Source organism: Sarcophilus harrisii, chromosome 4 (genome assembly GCF_902635505.1).
Source record: "Sarcophilus harrisii chromosome 4, mSarHar1.11, whole genome shotgun sequence".
Lineage (NCBI taxonomy): Eukaryota > Metazoa > Chordata > Mammalia > Dasyuromorphia > Dasyuridae > Sarcophilus > Sarcophilus harrisii.
This window is the reverse complement of record NC_045429.1, coordinates 70910524-70938488: the sequence shown is the minus strand read 5'-3', so window position 1 is coordinate 70938488 and position 27965 is coordinate 70910524. Positions and strand designations below refer to the sequence as shown.

Sequence of the window (27965 nt, the reverse complement as noted above, 5' to 3'; positions counted from 1 at the left end):
TTCCCTAATGGAACTCATAATTAACTAGGAGAAGGAACAGCCTTTGAGATTGGAGTATGCCCTTAGTTGGCAGGCTAAATAGCAAAAGAGATTTAGTACCATAAAAGAATAAGTTATAAGGAAAAAGAAACCATGAGCCATGGTGGGGGATGAGAGGAAACACATTATGAAGTATGATGGGGATTTAGAGGAGAGCTACCATTGGGTAGGGGGAAGAGAGGACGGAAAGACACCACGAGGCAGAGTGCTGTGGTGGGCTATAACCCCAAGAGGGATTCAACAAACTCGGTGTGAGCCATGGACAGATTTATAGGGGAAAGTTAACTTCAGGGGTTTGATGTAATTTGACTGGCTGGACACAGCAAAGTGGGACTATAAGGTTAAACTGATCCCCATGAGCACTCTTCCTGCTTGCCTCAAGGAGCAATTCCATCAATATTTTATTCTTTCTTTGCCAATGGCACCTAATTATTCAGGATCTCTCCAGTAACACGCATACACACATGTACATGTATAATATACAGTACCACATATATTGCATATAATAACACACAAAATGTAGCATATAGTAGCCATTTAATAAATGATTAGTGATTGACTAGCTGACTGATCATCCTCTCTTACTCCATGTGAATCTCTTTTTAACCACTGGTTCTTTCTCTTCTGTTGCCTATAAATATGTCCATACCTCTCACATTATCATTATTTATTATTTGTGTGATCCTGTTTTCCTCCCAAACTATAATTCTCTGTCTTTATAACATTTTCTCTGAGCTCACTCTCAAATCTTTCATTGCATGAAAAGACTAGTCTCTCTGGAGCAAAGACCATATCTGCCCTCAGGGTACTAGAAATAACCCTGAGGGTTTGAGGATAGTTTTCTAATACCTGCCAAACTTAATTAGCTTTTATTAATGTGTTGTAAGAGGAACAGTTGGCACAAAGATATGCCATTCCCCACTTCCCTTTCCCCTCTACTCTAACTCTAGAATATGTCCTGTGACACATTCTCTTGTAAGTACTTACAGAATTCAGAAAAGAACTCAGAAAAGATGACTCAGGTAACAACAGAAAAACAAATATACTTCCTTCCCAAATCTTGGAGCATACATTCAATACCGAAGATCAAAATAGAGGTCTCAGTCCCATATAAGGTTGCATAACAATGTAGAGGTCCCCCAAAAATTGACAAGTGAAATATATTAAATATTCTGCTAAAATTTAATTCTTTTTTATTAAAGCTTTTTATTTGCAAAACATATGCATGGGTAATTTTTCAAACATTGACCCTTGCAAAACCTTTTGTTCCAAAATTTTCCCTCCTTTCTCCTATCTTCTCCCCTAGCTGGCAGGTAGTTCAATACATGTTGAATAAGTTAAAATACATGTTAAATCCAATATATGTATACATATTTGTTAGTATATGGGAGCCACCTACTAGTGGCTGCTGGAGGTCTAATTCAGACCTGTAGAATGGATCTCTTCATGTGAGAATATGATGATGATGATACAAGGATATTGAGGGGTAGTTGCATTCTCTGACCTCTTTCTTCTTCCCTCTTGCCTCCAATTTATTTCATTCTCCAATCCACAAGGAACATCTGCAAAGGCTGCTTTGCAACTCCTTCAAGTGTTATGATCCACAGCTGTAGAGGCTCTTGGAGAATTGTTCTGCCCCTTCACCTAGGCATGGTCCTTAACGCAGATTTATACAGTTATCTTGCTGCACAAGAAAAATCAGATCAAGGAGAAAGAAAAAGAAAAACTGAGACAGAAAACAAAATGCAAGTAAATAACATAGAGAGTGAGAATGCTATGTTGTGTTCTATACTCTATACCCATAGTTCTCTCTCTGGGTGTAGATGGCTCTCTTAATCATGAACAAGTAGAACTGGTTTGAATCATCTTATTGATGAAGAGAGCCATGTCCATCAGAATTGATCATTGTATAATCTTGTTCTTGCTATGTATAGTGATCTCTTAGTTCTGCTCATTTCACTTAACATTAGTTCATGTAGGTCTCTCCAAACCTCTCTGAAATCATCCTACTAGTCGTTTTTTACAGAACAATAATATTCCATAACATTCATATACCACAATTCATTCAACCATTTTCCAATTGATGAGCACCCACTCAGTTTCCAGTTTCTTGCCACTATAAAGAGGGCTGCCACAAACATTTTTGCACATGTGGGTTCCTTTCCCTCCTTTAAAATCTCTTTGGGATATAATCCCAGTAGAAACACTGCTGAATCAAAGGGTATGCACAGTTTCATAACTTTTTGAGCATAGTTCCAAATTTCTCTCCCGTGGATGAATCTGTTCACAACTCCACCAAGAATGTATCAGTGTCCTAGTTTTCCCACATTCCTTCCAACATTGTCATTATCTTTTTCTATCATCTTAGCCTAACTGGTGTATAGTGGTATCTCAGAGTTGTCTTATTTTGCATTTCTCTGATCAGTAGTGATTTGGAGCATCTTTTCATGTGACTACAAATAATTTCAATTTCTTCATCTGAAAATTGTCTGTTCACATCCTTTGACCATTTATCAGTTGGAGAATGGTTTGAACTATTATAAATTTATTATTATAAATATAATATATATAAATATTATTATAAAACTATTATAAATTATAAATCAATTTTCTATATATTTTAGAAATGAGCCCTTTATCAGATCTTTTGGATGTAAAAATGTTTTTCCAGTTTTAAAGTTTAATTCTTTATGTAAAAACAAATAAATACAACCAATTTATTAGTATGCAAATTTGCTTTCATCTTTAATAAATGGTAAAATTATGTATTTATGAAAGAATTGTTTTAAAATAAATTCCTTTGTGATTTATCATTAGAAAATGTTTGATTTGGATGCCTATTTTATATATTTATATACCCAGGAATCATATTAAAATTTCTCAGGAGAAAAAAGGTCACTATTAGAAACAAGGTAGTAGTATTATCTCAATCTCTAGGGATAGTAGTCAGACTTAACAAAATGAAATGAAAAAAAAATCCAAAGAACAAAACAACGCATTTAAAAGTCCAATTGGACAAATACAAAAAGAAGTTAAAAAAATGAAGAAAATAAGTCACTAAAAATCAGACATGAACAAATGTAAATGAATGATTAAATGAGACATCAAGAATCAGTCAAGCAAAACCAAAAAAGGAAAAAAATAGAAAAAAATGTAAAATACCTACTTGGAAAAAGAACTGACCTAGAAAATAGATCTAAAGAGAGAATCTAAGGATTATTTGACTTCCTGAAAACCATGATGAAAAAAAGAACCTGGACACTTTTTTTCAGGAAATCATCAAAGAGAACTGCCAGGATGTCATAGAATCAGAAGGTAAAATATCCATTCAAAGAATTCACCGAACACCTCCAGAAAGAGACTCCAAAATTAAAAATCCAAGGAATATCGTGATTAAATTTCAGGACTATCAAATTAAGGAAAAATATTACAAGTAGCCAGAAAAAAACAATTCAAATATCTAGGAGCCGTAATAAGGATTACCTAGGACCTAGCAGCTTCCACCTTAAAGGATGGAAGGGTCTGGTGATATTCCAAAAGGCAAAGGAACTTGGAATTCAGCCAAAAATAAACTAAACCATTAAACTGAGCATTTTCTTTCAGGGAAGAAGATGGACATTCAGTGAAACAGGTAAATTCCATTTATTTCCTGATGAAAAGATCAGAGCTAAACAAAAAATTTGACTTCCATATATAGAACTCAAGAGAAGCATAAAAAGGCAAAAAGAATAAAACTCTTGAGAATTTTATTTCTGTTATGTGTATACATAGAGTGCATGTATAATTTGATTTTACTGTTATAATATAAAAAAGAAACTAGAGGTGGGAAGGGGATTGTACCAGAAGAAGGGGAAAGTGGAGGTAAAATGAGGGAAGTTACATCTCACAAAAAGGCAAAGGAAACCAATTATAATTGAGGGAAAGATGGGAGGGGATAAACTGTGTGAATCTTACTCTCATCAGATTTGGCTCAAAGAAAAAAAATATTAGACATACTTGGTTTCACAGAAAAACTTCTCTCACCTCATAGAAAAATGGGAGGGATAAAGGGAAAAGAAAAGGGTAGGCTAAATAGAAGGGAAAAAAGAAATAATAGGGGAAAGGTATAAGAAAAGGGAGGGACTCTAAAAGGGGAGGTCTGCTTGAGGCAAGTGGTGCTCATAAATAAAATATTGGAGAGGAAGGAAAGAGAAAAGTATAATTTGGGGTTAATAAGATGGCAGGAAATACAGAATTAGCAGTCTTAACCATAAATGCGAATAGGGTGAACTCTCTCATAAAACAGAAGCATAAATCAATACTAAACATATATGCACCAAGTGGTACAGCATGGAAATTCCTAAAGAAGAAGTTGAGAGCTGCAAGAAGAAATAGATAGCAAAACTATAATAGTGGGAGATCTCAACTTTGCTCTCTCAGAACTAGATAAAACGAACCATAAAATAAATAAGAAAGAAGTTAAAGAGGTAAATAGAATATTAGAAAAGTTAGATCTTTGCAGACTTAACACAGTTTCTTCCGTATTCATCCCCACCAAGTTCATTTCCAAAGGATGATGAACCAATGAACAATTCAATTATACTAATATTAGATTAGACTGGATAGGTCTCTCTGGATTTACCTGCTCAGCTTCTGAAAAATCCCTGCTAAAATTTCAGATCCCATAATCTGGGTGTTCAAGCTCTTGACTTTTAAAAATTTACATGTCACAACCACCTCCCACATTCCTCAGCTAAAATAGGACAGAACAAATTCTTTTTTTTTTCTTTATTTTTTTATTCCCCCCCAGTTACATATAAAACATTTTTTACATTTGTTTTAAAATTGAGTTCCAGATTTTCTTCCTTATCCCCATCCCTAGTGTCCATTAAGAAAGAACATGTGAAATTATGCCAAACATTTCCACAAAAATTATGTGAAAGAAAACAGATATCCCCCCCCTTAAAACATCCCTGAAGAAAAAATACAATGAGAGGGGGGAGAGAGAAGAAGAGTAGGAAAAGGGAGAAAGGATGAAGGAAGGAGAGAGAGAGAAGAAGATGAAGAGAGTGAAAGAGAGAGAGAGAGAAAAAGAGATAAGAAGGAGAGAGGGGGGAGTCCTTTAATCTTCATTCAAACACAATCACTTTCTTCTCTGGGTATGGATATTTTTCATTATAAATCCTTCAGAGTATTTGTGAATGATTGTACTGTTGAGAATAGCAAAGACATTCACAGTTGATCATTTCAGAACATTGCTTTTATTTTGTTCACAATACATTTCACTTTGCTTGAGCTAATGGAGAACTTTCCAGGTTTTTCTGAGAGCATCCTGCTCATTATTTCCCACAGAACAATAACATTCCATCATAATCACATACCACAATTTATTTGTTCATTCCCTAATTAATTGGCATCACTCAGTTTCCATTTTTTTTTTTTGTCCTGAGAAGAAAGTTGCTATAAATATTTTTGACATATAGCTCCTTTCCCCCTCCTTGATAGAACAAATTCAAGAAACAATGAACAGAAGCTCATGTTTATGGGCCATGCATCAGAGATGGAAAAGATCCAAGGCCTCTCTTTGCAGCCTTGTTTTCTCTTCCTGGAACACAGTCAGGAAAAAAAAAATATTGTCCAACAGCTGGGTTTGGCTGAGTAATGCCTTTTGAACTCAGGACAGCAATAAAAGTTCATTTTTTCATCTTGTAGTTAGCAGACTAGAACCAATTCTAGACCATTTGCTAGTTCTTCAAGTCAGGAAACAGAACATTTCTGTTATTTATCATTATTCCTTTCTGGAAATAGGCTCCCCATCTTCTTCTACAAGAGAGCCTCTCCCCCTCTTCTCTATCTAATTCTCATGCTTTGGTCAACATTTATACAGAAACAGTAATGGAGATCACAGTCTTGCTCCAAAATCCATAAATAGTGTGAATTTTTTCTTTAAAAAGAGAAAAATTAGAAATTATCTGTTTTCCAATAAAATGAAGTTACATATTACATAAGAAATATAGCATTTTTCCATAAAACTTACATGAACTGGATAACAGAAGAAACCAATTAAACTCCTTGGATTGGGATGGGGGTGGGAGAGGATAGTAGTTGGGGAAAGAGCAAGGCAATTTCCTGCTTTTCTATTCTGTTGAAAACAAGTGTCCAAGTCAGATTAATTTTTTCCTATCAGTGAATGTCCTAAGATTTGGATGGTAGTTATGAGCCTTATGGAAATTTCCTGAAAAAAGACTTTTTTCCCCCCATTCTGCCTATCTTCTAAATTTAAAATTGATTTACTTCAGGGAATTGGGATTGATTTTTAAGAGCTTTCAGAATATGCTAGAGTTTTCAGTTAAGACTCTGACTACTTCAGACATAAATCAAGAGTGATTCTGGTGGTCTGGGAAGTTCCAAAGAACTAGATTCTAGTTCTAGAACATTGTTTTTCATGCTGTCCAATCTCAGTTTAGTTTCATTTGTATTCCAGTAACATATAAGCACTTTGAGAGCACAGGATATTTTTTTTTTTTTTTGTTTTTGTGGATCTAGCACTAATCACAATCTTTACACACAGTAGCAGCTTAATAAATGCTTGCTAGATTGTAATCACCCACCTGAATCATCAACATCATTAATAAATATTTATTCAACATAGTCTACTAATGTTCCAGGCACTAGGGTTGCAAATAAAGACCAAAATATGTCTTTGTCTTTGAGAAGCTCATATTTCAATGGGAAATTGGAATTCCAATATGCAAACAATTATTGAGACCAACTGAATTGAAAAAAGTATCATGATTCAATGCTTCTTGGATATCTTACCCTGTCACTGAGAATTAGGAAAAGATCATTATCTTCCCATAGGAAACAAACAAGTTTCCTTTTCAAGAGACTTCAGATCTCTTCTCCTATCATTCACATTCCCTTAATCCTTCTTCAGCAATCTAGGGATCTCTTCTTCTTCTGGAAACCTTATCTTTCCTTTTGCTGATTAAATCTGACTCCAAAACCAATCCATCTGAAGGCAAAACAAGGACTCAGCTATGGTGGGGACTATGGATTGCAGGACAGATAGACTCTCTTTCTATCACCATACCTATGTCACAACTATCATTATTAGGTTGGGTTCCCATCTGGAAATCCTCCATACTGAAAGACTGAGAATTTTTTCAACTCCTTTTTAATGCATTAGCTTGCCAATTTATTCCCTTCCTGTGTGGATTGGTGTCTGGCCCCCCTGATATATAGTTACACTCTTCTTGGGGATAGTTTGTTTTCATGAAAAAGATTAGATGAAGTAGCAGCTTCCCCAAAAGAATGAACAGAGTGCTCATTGTGGAGTGAGCTAGCATTAGGGAAAGAGGAGAATTAAGAGTAAGGGTGCATCATTCCTTCACTCTCTACAGAGAACAAAGGTACCCCATGACTTCACCAAAGGCAATTAGAGATCCAACTTCCCACTAGAACAAAAGCTGCTTCTCAAGTGGACTAAATTTATCTTTATATCCTGAGAGGAAAGCCGACCTTATCCCATTATTCCAATGGTCTATGAGACCACAGTAAAGTAGTCAGGCTTCTGAGGCAATTCAAGGACAATTTTTTGTATTACTGATTGCCTGTGGATATGACTGAAGTTTGAATAGGAGAATGTGTGTTGGGTAGGGACTAAGGAGAGAAGAGAGGAGGAGAAGAGGGAAGTGGGAAAAAAGGAGAATTGGAGATGAAAGATGAAGGGAAATGGTGATAAAAGAAGATGGAGGAGTTTAGCTGTCTGTAATTTATCATAACCATGAGGGCATCATACAGTTTAATGTTTTTCTAAAGAGATTTGCATATGTTCGGAGGAGGAGTTTGCTATTATTGTTCCTCATTGTGCCCTGGATTTTCTTCTGGCAAGTTCTTAGCTTAATTTTAGAACAGAATTTCTTACTTTGGTAAATCAGGTGTAGTCTAACTAACCAAGTGCAAATATTATTAACCTTATTTTTCTGATGAGGAAACTGAAGCTCAGAAAAATTGTCACAAGGTCACATGGTAAGTGGTAAGTAATTGACCTGAGATCTATGGGTCTTTAGTGTAATTCTCTACTACATCACATTGTCTCTTCATACTTTTGTTTTTGTTGTTTAGTCATTCAATCAAATATGACTATGAGCTTTTTTTCTTTCAAAAATACTAATGTGGTTTGCCATATTTTAGAAGTATTTAACCTTGACTTGGCCAGGCTCAATTAGCTAATGAGGCCAGATCTGAATTCAGGGCTTCCTTCCTTGCTCCAAGCCTAATGTTCTATCCATTGAACTACCTAGCATACTAGCATACATTTCATATGATTAAAACATAATTAACTAGGGGCAGCTAGGTAGTGTAGAGGATAGAGCACCAGCCCTGAAGTCAGGAGGACCTGAGTTCAAATTTGATTTCAGACACTTAACACTTCCTGGCTATGTGATGCTAGGCAAGTCATTTAACCCCAATTGTTTCAGGGGAAAAAAAAGAAAGAAAACATAATTAGCTTTCCTTAAAGAAATACTTCCTTTTTAATGGATTACAAGGATTGTTAATGCCCTTCCAACTGGTAACAATAAAAGAAACTAGAATTTATATGCTACTTTAAGTGTTTTACACTTAATGCTTTACATAGATTTTATATACACAAAGTGTATTAAGTAGGTTATTTCATTTGCTCCTCACAACAATCCTATGAGATAGGTATTATTATCATTCCCAATTTGCACATGAAGAAACAGTCTGGAAGAGGTTAAATGGTTTACCCAAGATCATATGGCTAGCAAGGGTCTGAGATAGGATTTGAACTCAGGTTTTACTGACTCAGACTAGTGTTTAATCTACCTAGCATCTGCAATATTTAATACTTATTTGTAATATCTGTAATTTATTTGTGAATCTGTAATATTTAAGAAGTGTAGGTAGGGCAGTGAATTATAGTAGAAAGAATAGGAGAGAGATCAGTGTACTAGCCGTGACTCTGACCACTCAGTACTGCTCTGGATAAATAAGGTTAAATACCCTACCCCACAGTCCCCAACATACATACTTTGGAGAACTCCCACTTATCATAGATAGAAACAATTGTGAGGTAAACCATTATGGCATAATCATTTTTCTGGAATAGCTGATGGAGAGTGTTGGAAATAGCTCTGAGGATGGCTGAGATGATTCACTCTTTCACTGTTACTGGTCATATACAGGAATTATAACTTGAGAGATTAAGTGGGTTATTATTATAGTCTGTGTACTTATCAACCATGAAGCTGGCATAAACTAATCCTGAATCATTTATTTTTGTATAAGAGAGCTAGGTGGCACAGTGGAAGCCTGGATTATAATAAGGATCTGTATGATCACTAAATTGTTAGTAGTGTTCCTGTACAATTATTAAATCATAAATCACTACCCTTTTCAAGATCATGTCCTGAAAATGTTTGTCTTAGGTCATGAAAATATCCCATATTTTAAAGGTGTGAATTTAGAAAATAAAGGAAACTAGAAATTAGTGATTTTGCTTTCCTTTTTAAATAGAAGAAGACAGGGACATGTTAAAAAATTACTTTGCAAAGGAAACTTGGAATTTCAATTATGTTTGTCTTCATTGTTCATTGTAATTCTATGTTGGACTATTAAAAAAACTAAATAATTTTGTGTTTTGTGTCTTGGGTCACCAGAAATGTGAATGTCATTATTGGCAAAAACCAAAACCTTGAATTTTCACCAAAGAGTAAAGTGTATATGCACTCATGTAAGCATACACTCACATACATCCCTTGGTGATACAATTATGTATTACCATTATATAATAATTTAAGAGGACATTTTAGTGAAAACTCTTATGAAAATCCCATTGAATTTAATAATCAACAGTTGAATAATAATAAAACCTAGACCAGAAGTGTCAAACTCTCATCTTGTGATCATTGTTGTATTCAATCATTTCTGATTCTGCTTGTGCTTTAGATGAATTTCTGAGGTAGACCAAATTTATTTAGTTCCTTGTAGAATAATCAGGGTTCTGACAAACTGTTGTCAGAGGGTCAAATCTGACCTTGCCTGTTTGTATATAGCCCCCAAGCTATGAATGGCTTTAACATCAAAAAAGAAACCTTTATTTAAAAATGCAAAAAACATTTTTGGCTCTGCAGGCTATACAAAAAAAGCTAGGAACAGTTTTATTTTGCAGGTAGTAATTTGCTTACCCCTATAGAAAATCAAGAGTAATAATTGTTAATTATTAATAAAATTAGTAATTTTAATAAATTTATAAATTTTAATAAAATAAGTAATTGTTTTATCTTCTAAAACTATTCTAGACCTCATTTAGTAAGCTCACCTAAAAATGTGAGTGGGAATTTTGAATGTGCTATCCCCATTTTACAGATTGAAAAACTGAAGCTTTGAGAGGTTTAGTGATGTGTCCATTTTATGTGCTCCTTTCAAACCCAGAGCTCCTTATTCCAAGAAAGGAGCTTTTATCAAAAGAAAACAGAGGGGAAAAAAGAAAGAAGGAAAAAATAAAAATAAATGATGAAAAGATAAAGAAAAATAAGGAATGATGGAAGAAAAGAAGGAAAGGAAGAAAGAAAGAAAGAAAGGAAAGGAAAGGAAGGAGAAAGAGAAAAAAGAAAAGGAAGAAAGAAGAAAGGAGAAACAAAGAAAGAAATATTAAAAAACTTTCTGCACTAATTGCCTCCATTTTCTCACCTCCACATCACTTCTCAACCCCTTACAGTCTGACTTCTCTTCCCACCATTCAACCGAAACTTCACTCTCCAAGGTCACTTATGTCTTTATTGTTGTGTCTTTACCTCCATTCCAATATGAAACATTTTAAAAAAATTAGCACTTCTTTGTATGATGTGATATTGTTGACTACCTCTGTCTTCAGAAGTTACTCTTTCTTCTTTGGGGTTTTCATGCCCCTCTCCTCTTTATACCTCTCATTATACCTCTCCTCCTCTTATCTCTTGGACAGATCCTTCTTAATCTCTTAGTGTTTTTAGTCAGGATCATCAGCCATGTCCTTCCCAATAAATGAGGGTTGTACCCTATTACTCTGCCCTGGGTCTATCTGATTTTTGCAATGATTTTTATCAATTCCCATAGTTCTAGTTATCATATCTATTCAGGTAACGCAAAACCTCCAAATAGTCTGCTTTCTTCTCTTTTCTGAACTCTAGTCCCCTGTCTCCAACTCTCATTGCCACTAGTCATGTAACAGGTATCACAAACTCAGCCTAACACTGAACTTATTTTTTTTCCCTCCTAAATCCATCCATCCTCTAAAGTTCCTTATTTCTGTTGAAAACACTATCATTCTTGCAGTCTTGCAGAGTTACAATCTGCAGTCAGTCATTGTTGACTTTTTATTGTCACTCATCTCATCCTTTCCCACAACTTCCTGCTAACATCCCTGACAATCAAAAGTTGTTAAGTTTTGGGTATTCTGCTTTTACAAAAAATCTCTTAAAGTTGTTGCCTCATCACTGATGGCAGTATAGACCCCTGGTTCAGGTCTTCTTACCTGGACTATAACATGACTTCTTATTCAGTGTTCCTATATCCAGCCTCTCTTCTTTTCAATCCATTCTCCAAAATCTGCTCAATTGATATTTCTAAAGTACAGTTTTGACTGTATTACTCCCCTGCTCACCAAACTATGGTACCTCTCTATTGATTCGAGAATACATTCTTAGCACAGCCTACCATGTGCTAGGAGCTTAAACTGGTTATTGACCAATTAAAACACAAATTTCTCTGTTTGGCATTTCAAATCCATCAAAATCTGGTCCCAGCCTATCTTTCCATGTTAATCATACATTCCTTCTACCCATGGATTTTATATTCCAGATAAACTGTTCCCCATACCTAACATTCTATGCAAAAAGTAATTATAGTAAAGGATGGTCCCAGAAGTATATTGGTAAATGTTTAACAACTGGCTCTCTGGGAAAAGAAATGTATACTTGATATGCTTTTAAGTTCAATTTGCCTTTTTAACATTTCTCCATCTTTTTCTTAATTTCAGAAAATCAATGAAATAATAAATCAAGTTCTGATTTTTAGAATTTTCCGATTTCTGACAGGTGAATGCTCACACTGAAGACTTAACAATAGGTTCAAAAGCAGGTACAATCTTGGTACTAGCATGCTTCCGAGTATATCCCTACTTGATCATGAGCTATATGAAGGACTCAATGTCCCACTTGAACTTTGTATCTCCTCTAACACCTGGGATGGCACTCACTCATAATACTAATTATTTACAAAGCACTTTTTATGTTATTGCACTTGATTACCACAACAACACTGTAATGTAGGTTCATTATTATTTTGAATTTTACATATGGGGAAACAGGCTTGATATGGTTAAATGGCTTGTCCTTGATCAAATAGCTTGATGTTCAGTCTTCTTGACCCCCAATCTTACATTCCATCCATTAGATAAGGTTACCTTGTAGTATAAAGCAGATACTTCATAACTATGTCAAACTGACTAATTGGAGATGTAAGAAATGGAAGACCATAGACTATATCAAATAACTAAGAGAAAAATATGTGTCCCAACTTTCTTCTTCTTTTAACCACTTTCTCCCCCTTTTTCTTGCCTTTGTCTAAGGGATCTTAGGAAGTATAGCTGACTACAAAATGTGTGGAGAGATCCAGTTATGTTACAGAGTCTCCCTTTCTTTGAGCTCTTAAATCATTTTACAATTTGGAGAACTAGTAGAATAACTAGTGGGAAGATCTAAATCGATCAAAAGATCTAGCAGAAACTAATGGGACTAACAGACTTAATGTATAGAATGCACTATTGAGTGTACATCTGTAGGTTAAAAATGTATATAATAGGGGCATACTAATAAATGTTTAACAGACTTTGGGGGGAAGGGAACTATATAGAACACACTTTTAAATTTAATTTACATTATTAACATCTCCCCCATCATTTTCTTAAGGCTAGACTAATGAACAAAGCAATGAATCAAATTCTTATTTGTAAAGTTTGTGGATATCTGAGATAAATGTACACTGAATTCTTTGAAGTATTGTTTAAAATGAGTTATTGTTATTATTACTCTTGTTACTGAGAATCCCCCAATCAATTCTTGAGTGAGGAAATATATTTTCTCCTGAAAACAACAATCACTTGCATTTCTAAGTGTTCTAAAGTTTCCAAAGTGGTTAATTCACTCCAATGCTGTTGGGAAGGTAATGTCAATATCAATATTCTCACTGTTCAGATGAGAAAACAAATTTAAAGAGATTAAATGACATGCCAAAAATTACATAGTTAGCAAATGCCAGGACTAAGCTTGACCTCAAATCTTCTGACAATAATACTTATATTCAAAGCCTTAACTGGTCTTAGAATAGTCTTTTGTTCCTGGAAAGTCAAAGAAAGCAGATTTGTAAGTAACCTCTTCCTGCTGTCCCAGAGAGATAGCAGTGATCTATGACTGATTGATATAAAAGAATTCTTACTAAATATATTTTATTACTTGAATCTTGCTTAGAATGACAATAGTTTTAAAACAAAACAAGTAAATTTTTAAAATAACTGGTAACTTTTTTGCTTTTGTTTTTCAAAGCTAGAATAAAGGTTCTAGGAGAAATAGCCGAGTTAATTTAGAAGACCCACATTAGTTAATTAATCAACAAATATTTACAGTATGTTTAAAATGGTCAACAGACTAAGAAACCTTGAAATCAGAGAGATCAGAGCCTATAACTTTAAATTGTCACATGCAGGATAATCTAGAGATCGGTAAACAAGCCAGGGGTTTGTAATGCTGCTGGCAGTTACTGTATCAAGGAAAGAAAAAAATCAATCTTATACCACCTCACATTCTTCAGACTGGCTAGGATGATAGAAAAGAAAAATGACAAATACTGGAGGGGATGTGGGAAAATAAGTACACTAACATACTATTGGTGGATCTGTTAACTGGTCCAACCATTCTGAAGAACAATTTGGAATTGTGCTTAAATGACTATAAAAGTGGGCATTCTCTTTGACCCAGCAACTTCAAGAAATAAAAAAGGCAAATAAGACATATTTATACAAAAAATATTTCTAATAGTTCTCTTTGTGGTGGAAAAAATGTAAGCTGAGAAGTGCTATCCAAATGCTAGTTATCATTTTTTGAAAGTGAAGAATTATCTTCAGATGTTTTAAAGATAAAAATTGGAATCAGAGACAATGTCCAGAAATCGGGGAATAGCTGAACAAGTTGTGGAATATAATTGTGATGAAATACTGTTTTTCTATAAAAAGTGATGGTTATAGAAAAACCTGGAAATTCTTATACAAACTAAAGCAAAGCACAATGGGCAGAACCAGAAGATTTTTACACAGTAATGGCAACATTGTGCAGTGACCAACTGTGGAAGATTTAGCTATAATTTGATCAAAATAATAATCCAAGACAATTCCAAAGGATTCATGATAAAAAATCCTATCTACTTCCAGAGTGAAATGTATTAAAACATATTGTGTGTGTGTGTGTGTGTGTGTGTTCTTTTGCAACATGACTAACATGGAAATATGTTTTTCATGACTTCACATGTATAATTATTTTCATATTGCTTAGCTTCTCAAGAAGTGGGAGAAGGGAGGAAAGAAGAGAATTTGTAACTAAAAATTTTTAAAAATTAAAAAAAATTTTGAAAAATGTAATTGGGAAACATTTAATGAGAAATAAAATATTTTTTAAAAGGAAGAAGGAAAAGGAACCATAGGTATAAAACTATTTACAGTCCCTTTTTTTTGTGTGTGTATATAGTGGCAAAGAACCAGAAAGTAAGAGATACCCATCAATAGGGGAACTGGGTGAACCAGTTATGGCATATGAATATGATGCAGTGCTATTATGTTGTAAGAAATGATGAAAGGGATTGTTTCAGAAAACCTGGAAAGATTATATGAAATGTTGTAAAGTGAAATAGACAGAACCTATTGTAATGATTATCAAGTTCAAAAGATTTAGCTATTCTGATCAATACACTGATCTATGATAATTCCAAAGGACTCTTGATAAAAGCGATATTTACTTCCATAGACTTATCTACTTGATAAGACTTGTTTATATTTTTCCTTTTTCTTTATTTTACTTAATTTTCCCCCTCACAACACAGCTAACGTGGAAATGTGTTTTGCATGACTTCATATGTATAATGAATATTGTATTTCCTCCCTTCTTGGTGGGTGGGTAATGGGTGGAGGAAGGGAGAGAATTTGGAACTAAAAATAAAAATAAATTCAAAGAAAAAAGAATTGGAATAGAACTGGTGGTTCAGAGTTCTATTCCAAGGCACCTCCTTTAAACACTTCTGCCTACAAAAGGCCTATGTGAAAGGATGTGTCCTACCAACAGTTGGAGACTTATAATTCCTCTGATGAACATATGTGGATGGTATTCCTTGATTTTCTAGGCACAATACCACTCCCAAATTGTTTTAGACAAGAAAGGAGAAAAACATTCATTTCCTTCAACTAAAATTAAATTTCCAGTATAGAGGGATATGGTGTAGGTCTTTGGGGTACAAACCTGAGAGCTGAGTTTTACCAATTTCATGAATAAGTCAGTTTATCTCTGTTAACCTCAGTGTCCTCACCAATAAGATGAGGATAATAATGTACATACTACATACTGCCCATCTCACAGGGTTGTAGTGAGGAAAGCCACTTTAAAGTGTATTTTGAAATAATGTGAACTCTTCTTGCCAATCTTCTGTATATGGTAATTTGGTGTATGAGCCATCTATCATCTAGGTGGCTAAATGGAGGAACGTTGGGTCTGGAATCCTGGGAGACATGACATCAATTCCAGCTTTAGATACTTCTTAGCTGGAAGTCACTTATTCTCTGTCTGCCTCAGTTTCCTCAATTACAAAATGTAATAATACTAACAAGCTACCTTCCAGAGTTGTTGATGAGATAAAAATGAAATATTATTTTATAAATTTTCAAACACTACATAAATTAATCATTATCATCATCATCGCCATCATCACCGCCATCATCATCATAGTTATTATTCTTGTTGTTATCAGCTCCACTATCTCTTCCTGAACATCACAAATTTAGAGGCAATGTATGAGTCTAAGACTTTTATGCTATAGGAGCAATTAGAGCCATAAGTAGGGTGAGGCAATTGTGTTCTTGTTCTAGGGTTCAATATTAGAGATAAAGAACCTTAGTGGTTAAAACAACAATAAAAACAAAAACAACAATTAGTATTGAAGGAAATTGAGAAAGGGTTCTCATAAAAGGCAGAATTTTAGCTGGGACTTAACAGAAGCCAAGAGATGGTGAAGAGGAGGAGAAGCATCCCATGCTTCATATATGGGGAACAATAATTAAAAGTTTCTGAAGTCAGGGGACATGGAGTGTTGTGCTAGGAACGAGAAGAAGGATGGTTCCATTGATTTGAAAAATATCTGGAGGAGTATGAAGTATGAAAAGACTAGAAAAGTAGGAAAGGGTCAGTAGGAAGGTGTTTAAAAGCCAGAGAATTTTGTAATTAGTTCTGAAAGCAATAGGAAGTTTATTGAACAGAGGAGTGATGTGATATAATCAGACCTATAGTTTAGAAAAAACAATTTGATGGCTCAGTGGAGGATGGACTAGAAGTAGGGAGAGAGTTAAGGAATATAGACCCACCGGCAGACTATTGCATTAGTTTATGTGTGAGGTAAGGAGAGTCTACCCAGCTCTAAATGCCACTATCTGTACTGTAACTCTAAGTCAAAGCAATGACTTTTTCAGCCCAGAATTTTGTCAGGTTGATGTTATGGGATAATTTAATAGTTCAGTTCTAGTCTTGGCTCTGCTATTAATTTGCTATGGGACTGGGCAAGTCACTTAATCTTTCTGAATCTAAGTTTCCTGATCTTCACATTTAGAATGTTGAAATAGGTGATTTTCCAAATCTTTTTTTTCCAGTTTTCACATTCTGTGACTGTATTTTTCCTGTTTTTTTAAAGTGGGTAAATGGGTCACTTTTTATACAATAAACACATCTCTGGAAAGTTTTATGCTAATATTTTATAAATCAAATATTCTAAAAGCACTGAAAATTTCCACTTTTAGAAGTATCTTGAGATCCCTTTAAATAAGAACCCCAGAAAACTACATTCCAGTTTGTAACTTGGATTAGTATCTATTCCTGAACCCCTGCAGATGTTTCTGTTTTTACCAGACCAAATCAGAGTACATATTAATTCACTGCAAATGGCATTTAATTAAACACAACAAGTTAGAATGAAGAAAAACTTTCATAAACACTCTTACAATTCTTCCCATCACTGGCAGGAGAAGGAACATGTGTAGTCAGACAATACACAAAAAAGGGGTAAAACAAAAGTGCCTAAATAGCCAGAACATCTCCTAGGACTGTGTTGCAGCTGGAACTTTTTTTTCTGCTTTGGTAACTTCTTTAAGGGGCTGTTGATGTAATTTATTGACTTGATGATGTCATCTGGTGGGATGCTTTCTGCAGGGGGACCATTTGCTGACTGCTGAACAGCTACTGCCACTTACTGGTTATTTACTGAATTGAAGGTGCTGTGTAGTTAAATTCTTTACATTTCTTTTTGTACCCAGTCCAAAACCTTAAGGCTATTTTAGTTCTTTTGTGAGTCATACCCTCTGCCAACCCCTAGCTAGCCAGCAAAATTCTAGTCTCAACCGTCAAAGTTCCCCATCTCTAATTCTTTTAGACTTGCTTATTTGGATTAAGGTTAGACAATTCCTTTCAAGTTCCACCTTGCTAAAGCAGGTAAGTAGTGTCATAGGTAGAACACTGACTCTGGAATCAAGAGGATTTGAGTTTAAATGTAGCCTCAGACACTTATTACTTACTATTTTTGTGACCCTGAGCAAGTCATTTAACCCCAATTACCTTGCCAAAAAAAAGTTCCATTCATGCCCCTGGCTTTTGGCTTCTAGCATTAGGTTCACTCAAATTACTCTGGAATTTAGTGAGACTGAGGAGGGGCAGAATGCGTATTCTTGCTGACCTCCAAATCACTACTGTCTCTGTAGCGAGAATGGACTAAGTGAAACTTGTGGTAAAGAAGATCAACTCCAAGCTTGATTACCTTATAAATTGAGATTTTTTTTGGATAACAAGTCTTATATATTCATTCTGAACTTCCATTGAACATATAAAATGCATAGTAAAGAATTGTGCATATGTTTCCTGATCCACCACACAACTTCTTTCCAGAGTGTCAAAGACAGTTACAGCTTTTCCTCTTAGTCTTCCAATAAATGTTTATTAAACAACATTATGTATCAGGTTTTATGCTAAGTACTGGAGATACAAAAAGAGACAAAAATAACTCTTGTCCTTAAAGAGTTTACAATCTAGTGATGGAAACAACAAGCAAACAAATTTGTACAAACAAATTACATATAGAATAAATAAGAAATAATTAATAAAGGGAAGGTACCAGAATTAAAGGGGGGGGGGCATTTATAAAGGTTTCCTATAAAAGATTGTTTGCAGTTAGGATTTAAAAGGAAGCCAGGAAATATAATAGGCAGATATGAAGAGGGAGAACATTCTGGATGTGGAGAATAAGCAGTAAAAAATTATTGAAGCTGAAGAATGGAGTGTCTTGTTCATGGAATAGCAAAGAGGCTAGAGTCATTAAATAGAAGAGTATATGATAGGAAGTAAAGTTTAAGAAGACATGAAAAGGGGGGAGGGTGGCTAGGTTATAAAGCTATAAATATATTTGAATGCTAAACAGAGGATTTTGTATTTGATCCTAGAAGTCAGTGGGAGCCACCAGATTTTGTTGAATAGGGGGAGAATGGTAGGGTTTACCTGTGGTTCACAAAAACCATTTTGGTAGCTGAATGGAGGATGGATGGAAGTGGGAAAAGACTTGAAGGAGAAAGCTATTATGGGTTATTGCAATAATCCATAATAAAGTGATGAGAGCCTGCATTAGAATGATGGCAGTGTCAGAGAAGAGATGAAGATATATTTGAGACATGTTGTAGAGATGAAATCAACTGGCCTTGGAAAAAGTTTGGAAATGGGGATGAGATAGTGAAGAATACAGGATAACTCCTATCATGTGAATCCAAGGAATTGGGTGAAGCCCTGGTGAAGCTCTCTTTAATAACAGGGAAGAAAGGAGTGTTTAGAAGGTTTACCTGAGTTCTCATAAGTTGCACCCAACTTCTGCCTGTGACCAGATGTTTTCAACCACCTAAAAATATTCCCTACCAGTCCAATCATATACCTATTCTTTCACAAGCCCTTCTAACTTTGGTCTATAATCTCAAATGTTATTTTTAACTTCTAGGTCCTTACCACTAATGCAGGGACCTCTTAGAACACCTAGCTCCTCATCTACCCAATCCTTATTCCCTCTATTTACATTTTGCTTTTTGTTTCCCCTTTAGAATGTGAGCTTGCTAAAGACAGGGACTCATAAAAACGACGTGTATCATTGAAATACTTTTTAAAAGATAACTATTGTGTTACACCTTGATATTTTTAATTTTCACTCTCAAAACCATCCTCAATATAAAATTCAGCTTCTGAAGATTTGTATTGCCAGTGCTTAGCACAGTGCCTAGGATATCGTAAGTCCTTGATAAATTCTTTTTTTCCCCCTGAGGCAATTGGGGTTAAGTGACTTGCCCAGGGTCACACATCTAGGAAGTATTAAATGTCTGAGACTGGATTTGAACTCAGGTCCTCTTGACTTCAGGGCTGGCGCTCTACTTACTACACCAACTAGCTGCCTCAACCTTGATAAGTTCTTATTGACTGACTGACCGACTAAAATTATGACTCTTCTTTGTCCACTTGGAGAATTTCAGTGATGGAGAGCTCATTTATTGTCTCTAAAAGCAAACTATTTCATTCTTGGAAAGTTCCAATTATTGAAAATCCTTCTCAAAGATAAAGTAAAATCCATCTCCTTGCTGCTGTTGTGACTATTGTTGTTGTTCGTCTTTCTTTCTCAGTGAGAATCTTGATATCAGGGAGGTAAAGCCATGACATACAAATGAATTAGATTTAAATAAGTTAGGTCTGTGCAAGGTACTTGCCTCACTTTCTTATTCAGAACCATCTGGGACCAGTGGCCAGATATAGGTCAGGATGACTGGAGATGGCCCCGATGCTTGGCCTTTTTTAAGCTAAGTTATTTAACAGGTCTCAGTTTGACTGAGGCAAAGCCTGATCAGTGATTAAAGCTAAGTAAAAAATAAGGTGGAAAATGGCCTCTTTTACCTAAATAAACAAACAAAAAATCAATTAATCTGGGAGAGGAAGACCTTTAGAAGATGGAAGAGTGTTGAAAAATCATAGGATACCCAAATATAACAATTCAGACTTAGGAAGCAAATATATTCGCAAAAAATCAAGAGAAAGTACACTCTCAAAGGTAGATCCCACCAACTACTCTGTCCTCTTACTTTCAGAACATACTCTCTTAATCTTCTTATTACTTCTATCCATTGGGCCTAATTCTGTTCTGTAAAACAAGAAAGAGACAAATCTTTTTTTTTTTTTTTCCCTCCACATGAAAATTTTTCAAATAGTTAAAGATAGATATCATATTAGAGCATATCTAATCCCTCTTGGTAGAAAGCTGGTGGATTATAGTACAGAAAGTTACATTCTCTATCAGTTGACTTGATAGCGATCACTTTGGTGGTTTTGTTTATCTGTATATATGTGGGATTTTTTGGTTTTTGTTTTAAATAAGGCAGTATGTGTTTTTGTGCACATGTGTGCACAGTGGAGTTATTCAGAAGAAATTGTGACATGAAAACTAAACTGTATCAATGAAGTATTTTTTAAATAGGTAGCTATTGTTTCATACATCAATCTTCTCTGTTTCCACCCTCATAGAAACCTTCCTACACCATCCTCAATATGAAATTCAACCTCTGAATATATTAGTTCTAGGGATTAGTGCTCCCCCACACCTCCTCAGAACTATGCTGTTTGAAAAATACCTTTCCATGATATGGAAGGTCAGAGTCCCCCATAATGACTTGTAGTAGGAAATATCTGATAGGACTAGGGAGAGACAACTGTGGAGAGACCTTGGATTTCCTAGAAAAAAGGATTTACTGTCTGGGAAGAGAACTCATGGAGGGTGTATGTTGTTGACAAGAGAGAGGGGGGTGGCAATCTCTATCAGTAGACAGGCATGGCAGGGCTGACATAGACAAGACTAGTGAGTCAGAAATAACAGCTAAATTCAGAATGGGGGTGGAAGTAGTGAGGAAGGGACCTATCATCTGCTAGACAGCTGATGAATTCATTTGGCCTCTATATTTTATATGCTTAAGTGCAAATTCTTAAAGCAACCATACATAAATGTGCTCACACATGTGTGTAAAAGTCCCACTCTTTCTTCAAAACACGATCTTCTACAAGAACTCTTTTCTGATGCCCCCTCTTCTTCTCCCAATTTTTAGTGTTTCCCTTCTTAAACTAATTACTTTGGTATCTAATTACTTTGTATGTATTTGTATTTATTCTTATATTTCTTCTGTATGCACTTAGATATACGCTTGTTTTCTCTACTAGAATGCATCTCAGCATAAAGGAAGGTTATTGGGTTTTGGTTTTGGTTGTTGTTGTTTTGGGGTTTTTTTTGGTGGTTTATCATAAGCAGCTATTTAAGGAACAGCAAACATCATGGTCTTGTTCCGTGTGGTACTATAAACCATCTGTACACATTTTTATTTCCCTTTCTTCCCCATACTTTGTAAAATCAGCACTTATGTAAATATGACCTTGTTTTTCAAAAATAAAGTTGCTATTAAACTAAATCATAAAAAGAAAGAAAGGAAAAAAAAAAACAATATCAGAATTCAGACTCCTGGTGAGAAGGCATTATGTCCTTCTTTGCCTTTGCATCTCAGTTCCTAGCACAGTGCCTGGCATATAGTAGGTAGTTAATATATGCCTGTCAATTAAATGCAATGATTACTAACCTTCAATCTTATATCTTGGGGATTCTTGTTTCATGTGTAGGATCTTTACTGGGGAAAAATGATTGTGGGTTCTGTTCCCTGAACAGACAGTTCTGATATTCTGGATCTAGTATTTTGAAGACAGGAATGTTTCAGAGTTGGCTTGGACAGCTACTGTATGATTGCACTGGGTGTGGGATGCCAGTGAGTCCTGCCAGGGAAGGGTTATCAGCAGGGTCAGGACTCAGAGGCAGCTCCTATCACAGGTGCCAGAGTGCCTGGTTTCACGATGGGGGTGCCCTTTCTATTTCTCTCCCTTCTAGGAGCAAATTTGTATTCACATTAAAAAATGTTTTGGAATCCAATTGCCATTCTTGTCATTTCGCCCATTTTTAGGAAAAGTGAACAAAATCTGGTATCTTAATAGAGCTGAGTCTTTACAGCACCTTTGTTTCTTTCCAGCCCAGCTCTTTGGTGGGCTCCCAGGGCTGAGCTTCAGCCCCATACAAATAGCCACTCCTTCCTCCCTGTTTTAAGAGGCTTTAACTCCTTGCCTGCCTCCCTGCTTCCAGACTTCACTTTTTTTTTTTTTTTTTTAAATCATCTGTGATCCTGTAACTTCAAGATATCTCCATGGAGAATGTCTTTCCTATCCCCAGCCATGTCCCTCTCCATGGGCTGGGATAGGGTCACAGAATCCCATGGCTGAGGAGAGCTCTTCAGAAATCAAACTAGTCCAATTCATATCAGAACAAGAACATTTTCTCCCTCACAATGGGATGATAAATGGTCATCCAGCCTTTGAATAAAGATCTCCAGTGATAGGGGAAGTCTATAGTTACCAGACCAAAGCAAGCATGTGAGACACACAAAATTAGAGAAGCCTACCTCAAATGTTCATAGGAATTATTTGTGTTTGACTTATGGCAGAGAATTATGAGCTTGTTGTATTGGTCTGAGTCTGACCTATTAGTAATTTGCCTTTAGTCAAATAACTTTCCTGAAAGTTATCAGTAAAATGAGAGGATTGGGTCTATGTTGAGAGTTCCTTTCATTTGTAGGTCATGCATAGGATCTGTGAACCTTCTTCCTTTTGATAGTTCTTCAAATACTTTGAAATAACTGCCATTTCCTACTCATATCCTGCCCTTCACTTAAGTGCTCTTTACACCCTTGAAGTCATGGATTCAGTTCTTGTCCCTGTCCCCTGGTTTAAAAATGTCTCCCACTCATTCATTATAACCTTCTTTAGAACACTTGAATTTAAAACAGATCCCTGCTCTGTAGATAACCCAGAGCATTTAAATGAGCACATCCCCAGCTGGGAGATTGCATAAAGTAGGCTTAAATCAATGTTTATTAAACCAAATGGAATTGATCTCTGGAAGAGAATAGAGCTTTTAAGACTGGGGCTTTCCAGTTTATATTTTCAGGCCTAAGGATCAGAAAACTTTCCCCTTCATCCTCCCCTCTTTTCTCCCCCCAGGCCAATGATTATTATTCCTTAATCCAAGCCTGCTGATTCATCAGGACAAAGGATAGTTACCATTAGGAAGCAAGCAGACTCTAGTGGTCAACTAATTTTTGTGCTAACAAATTAGTTAAACCATTTTTTCCCCTCTGAAAATCTCAAGCAGATGCACCTCAAGATTAGGCAGGCAAATTTTTTTGCCCCTTAGGCAGTCCACTGGATTCCCAGGGATTTGAATGTTTTAATAATTAGAAGAAAGCTAGAGATGGGAAGAGTGTTGAGATCATGGTATCACAAAGTCATTTCAATGTCACCTTCTATACTTTATTACTAGTCTAAGTCATGTCCTCTGGGATGGTATCATCCAATAAGCCCCAGAATCCAGGATTGTTTTATTATCTCCTTTCATCTTTTTTCCCTGCTTCCTGTCTGATTTTTCTCACTCCCTTTTGCTCTTTCCATTTTCTTTTGGCCAGGATTCATTCATATTCATACATATACATATTAAGTATACTCATATATATACAGGTATATCAGAATATATCTGCCTTTGCTTTTTGCCTAATTCTTATTCTCCAGCTGAGGTTCAGATGAGGTAGCTAGGTGACACAATAAATAGAATATTGTCATGAAAACCTTGAGACAAATCACTTAATTATTGTCTTTGTGCACCTACCTAATAATAATGTTTTAAGGGTCAAAGGGAATTGCTTAGCAGATGAAAAGCATTTTAGCGATCTTAAAGGTCTACATAAATGTTAGCTTTTACAGAGCTCAGTTTCATTTTTGCTTGCCTTTTCTCTTTTAGTGGGGTTTTAGTGGCTTATATTATCTTTTATTTTGAATATACATATATATTTATATAATACACACACACACACACACACACACACACACATATATATGTATATAGTGTCTTAGGAAGCCCCTTCTCCCATAGTATTCCTGGCACATAGCAGTGCCTGGCACTTCGTTGGTACTCAATAAGCCTTGGCTGATTTTTTCATTGCACCACAAATCTAGAGTTGGAAGATGATTTGGCTCAAACCCCCTCATTTTACAGATGAAGAAACTGAGCTTCTGAGAAGTGATTTGTCCTTGGTCACACAGATAGTAATAGAAGAGCTACCTTTGAACTTAGATCTTCTTGATGAGGTTAGTAGCAATGCAGAGAGTTGAGGTATGAGAATCCCCTTCTGGTCAGTGCAGGTTCAATGAAAGAATTCACAAACCTGAAATATTAGTGACAAAAAGGAAGTTTTATTGGCACTGAGAAGTCAACTTTGCTAGGAAGACAGACTTTCTCAGTGGCAAAGTCCTGGAAGGGAAATAGAGGTTCTAGCAGAGAAATCCTGGCAGAGAAATAAAAAGGGATTATCTTTGAGAAGAGAATGTCTTCCCAGCAGGCAGGGGTCCTGGTAGGAAGCTGTGTCAAGAGAGGAGAGGTCCCTTGCCAAAGCATACTACTTGGGATTCCTGCAAGAAAATGAGTTTGAATTGCCTTTTTTATACCAAATCTGAGACTGGGGTTTCAATTGAATGAGATTCCTTCAATGTTGTTATTGCCCCCAGGCCGAGATTTCCAGTTGAATGAGACCACTTAAGTTTGAGTTAGGTAGGAGTGGTCCTGTTCTAATTTTCATCTCTATTGAGGGTGCAGCTAGTCACCACCAAGATAACAGAATGAAGCTCTTTATCTTGATTCCCTGAGGAAGCCCTCTCTCAGAGGAGAGTTTCGTAGAGTTCACCCCAAAAGTCAAGGAGGGCAGTTTCAGGGTTCACCCCATCATTCTTAATTCCACTTCAGTATTCTTTCCACCACATAACATTGTCCTTGATTAGATTGAATTGTCTGGGGACTGAAATCATGATTTAGGAATTCTAGTTGAAAAGTTCACAGGCAACTTTTAAAAGATCAGGACTTAGAAATAACAGGCTATTTCTAAAAAAGAGGTCTAATAATGGAAGAACTAGCTTTCCAATATACTACTAGGATTGACCTGTGAAAGAGTCTTCCTCTAGACAGAAGGTATATCAAGGGAATCAGTTGCATGTAACTCTAACTTACTCCTAGTTGAGGAAAAACAGTTATCATTCTAAAATCTCTCTCTTCCTTTTGTCTTTCTGTCTTTCATTCAGCCTCTCTTCTCCCCTTTCCCTCTTTCTCTTCCTATTTCTTTCCTTCTCCCTCCCATTACCCTTCTGTCTCTCTCTTCCTTGTCCTTCTCTTTTTCTCTCTCTCTCTGTGTCTCTCTCTCTCCCTGACTTCTCTTTCTCCCTCTCTGTCTCTCTGCCTCCCTCTTTCTCTCTGTCCCGACCTCTCTCTCTGTCTTTGTCTTTGTTTCTCTATAATTCTCTCCATGCCTGTCTCTTTCTATGCCTACACCCCCCTGGCCCTTTCTCTTTGTTTTCCTCTGTCCCCTCTCTCTCCCTGCCCCCCGCCCCCCATCTTTGTCTCTCTATTGTTCTTTCTCTCTCTCTGTCCCTGTCTCTTCCCCTCTCCTTGTCCCTCTCTGTCTCTGTCTGTCTGTCTCTCTACTAATTTCAATCTCCATCCTGAGGAACTTTTTTTCTTTGGTCATACTTACTGGTGCGCCAATTGCTTAAAGATTTTGTCTCTTTTGCCTTTTTCCTGTTCTCTTTATGATGGTGGTCTAGAATCCCAAAGCAAGAAGCAAAGAAATGGAAACCTCAGTATCTGTTACCCAGCCTCAGAACTGCAGAAAATCAGACCTGCTCCTGCTCCTGCTGAGCTTATTCCTTCCTGGCTCTAAAATCCCTCTTTTTAAGCTTTAGACCCCACCTCCTTGAAAATATTTACAATGATGTAATTCTAGGGCACATTTGTACATAAAATTTTCCAACCCTAGAACATATCTTTCACTCTTTCTTTCCTTTCCCAACATTTAAATCTTTTTGACCCAGGTTTCTTGATTGAAAAAGATTATGGATACCCCAGGCATCTTTTAGATATCACTAAAAAGGAGGTGATTATAAAGGAAAAGATTGCATTAGGTAGAATCACACAAAAGTTTGGGGAAAGGTGATTGCGAAATGGTATTTCCAGGATAGAGAAAAGGGGGGAATTATAATAGGAAAGGGCTGGAAAAGGTTCTATACTCTTAGAGGGAATACCAGTCCTGCCACCACCTCCCTACCTCCCCCCGTTAAGTCACACACATTCTGGTGACTCTGAAACTTCCTCTCCCTCCTTTCCAATATAATCTATGTATTGTAAGCTGATCTTCAAGCACAAATTTGTCCTAGTATTTTCTGTACCATATGAGGTACCATATGAGGATGCAGTGAAAAGAATACATAAGTTTACTATCATCACTATTATTGCTACTGCTATTACTACTGCTGCTGCTATTACTATTACTTCTGTTACTCCTAATACTACTAAATGAGATAAAATTTGTAAAGAACTTCTGCTACTATGATTTTTGCTACTGCTACTATTATTACTATTACTATTACTGCTGGTGCTTCAATTATCACTACTACTGCTGTTGCTGTTACTATGATTATTGCTACTGCTGCTGCTGTGACTACTATTACTGCTTCTATTATTGCTGTTGCTGCTGCTACTATTATTACTATTGCTGTTACTGTCACTGCTACTATGACTACTGTTACTACTACTACTACTACTATTATTGCTGCTGCTATTACTACTATTGTCACTACTGTTATTACTACTGCTACTGCATATGCAACTACTACTATTAATGCTGTTGCTGCTGCTGCTACTACAACTACTACTTGGAATCAGGAAGACCTGAGTTCAAATCCAGCTTCAGACACTTACTAGCTGTGCAACACTGGGCAAATCACTAAACCTTTCTAAACTTCAATTTCCTCATCTTTAAAATGAAGATTATAAGTTCTACTACATTCTAGGGTTGTGAGAATAAAATGAGATAAAATTTGTAAAGAACTTCTGCAAGCCTTAAAGTGCTATTCAAATGCTATTATAATTATAATTATTTTCATTATACTATAGCTATGACTTCATTGGTAGAGAGAATTCCCTTTACCAGTGCAGATGGATCATTCTTCTGAACTATGTATTCTTAGAATTAGGGACATTGAGAGGTTAAGTGATTCCCTCAGGGTCATATAACCAGTATGAATTAGAGACCAGATAAGTCCAGACTTGAACAGATTTGATTTCCCATGTACTCACTGTCTTTCATTTAAAAAATTCATAGGACCATAGATGCATTGAAAGCTACCTTAAAGGCCATCTATTTTACAGTTTGGAAAATAAGGTACTTAATGAATCTTGCTCAAGGTAATTTAAGTATTAAGGAATAGAAGTGGGCTATTTGTCACTATAACCTTTAGTCTGTGTCCCCTACCTTGTTTCCCACTATACTATACTCCCTCTCACATTAAGATGAGGACATTCCTACAATATCTGGTCAGGGGGGTATAGTGCCTAAAAAGATCTCTTTCCTTTTCCAATCATGACAATACCATCCCACTACTGGCCTT

The 27965-nt window shown here is 35.9% G+C and overlaps 1 long non-coding RNA gene across 1 annotated transcript; it reads right to left on the bottom strand.

Annotated features, from left to right (window-relative positions):
- Positions 1-1683: 1683 nt before the first annotated feature.
- LOC116419073 lies at positions 1684-26318 on the bottom strand. The gene is made up of 3 exons (XR_004229301.1): positions 26054-26318; positions 24595-24697; positions 1684-1723 (listed from the first exon to the last, which is right to left on the bottom strand). It is a non-coding gene; the product is annotated as an uncharacterized LOC116419073 (long non-coding RNA).
- Positions 26319-27965: the final 1647 nt, after the last annotated feature.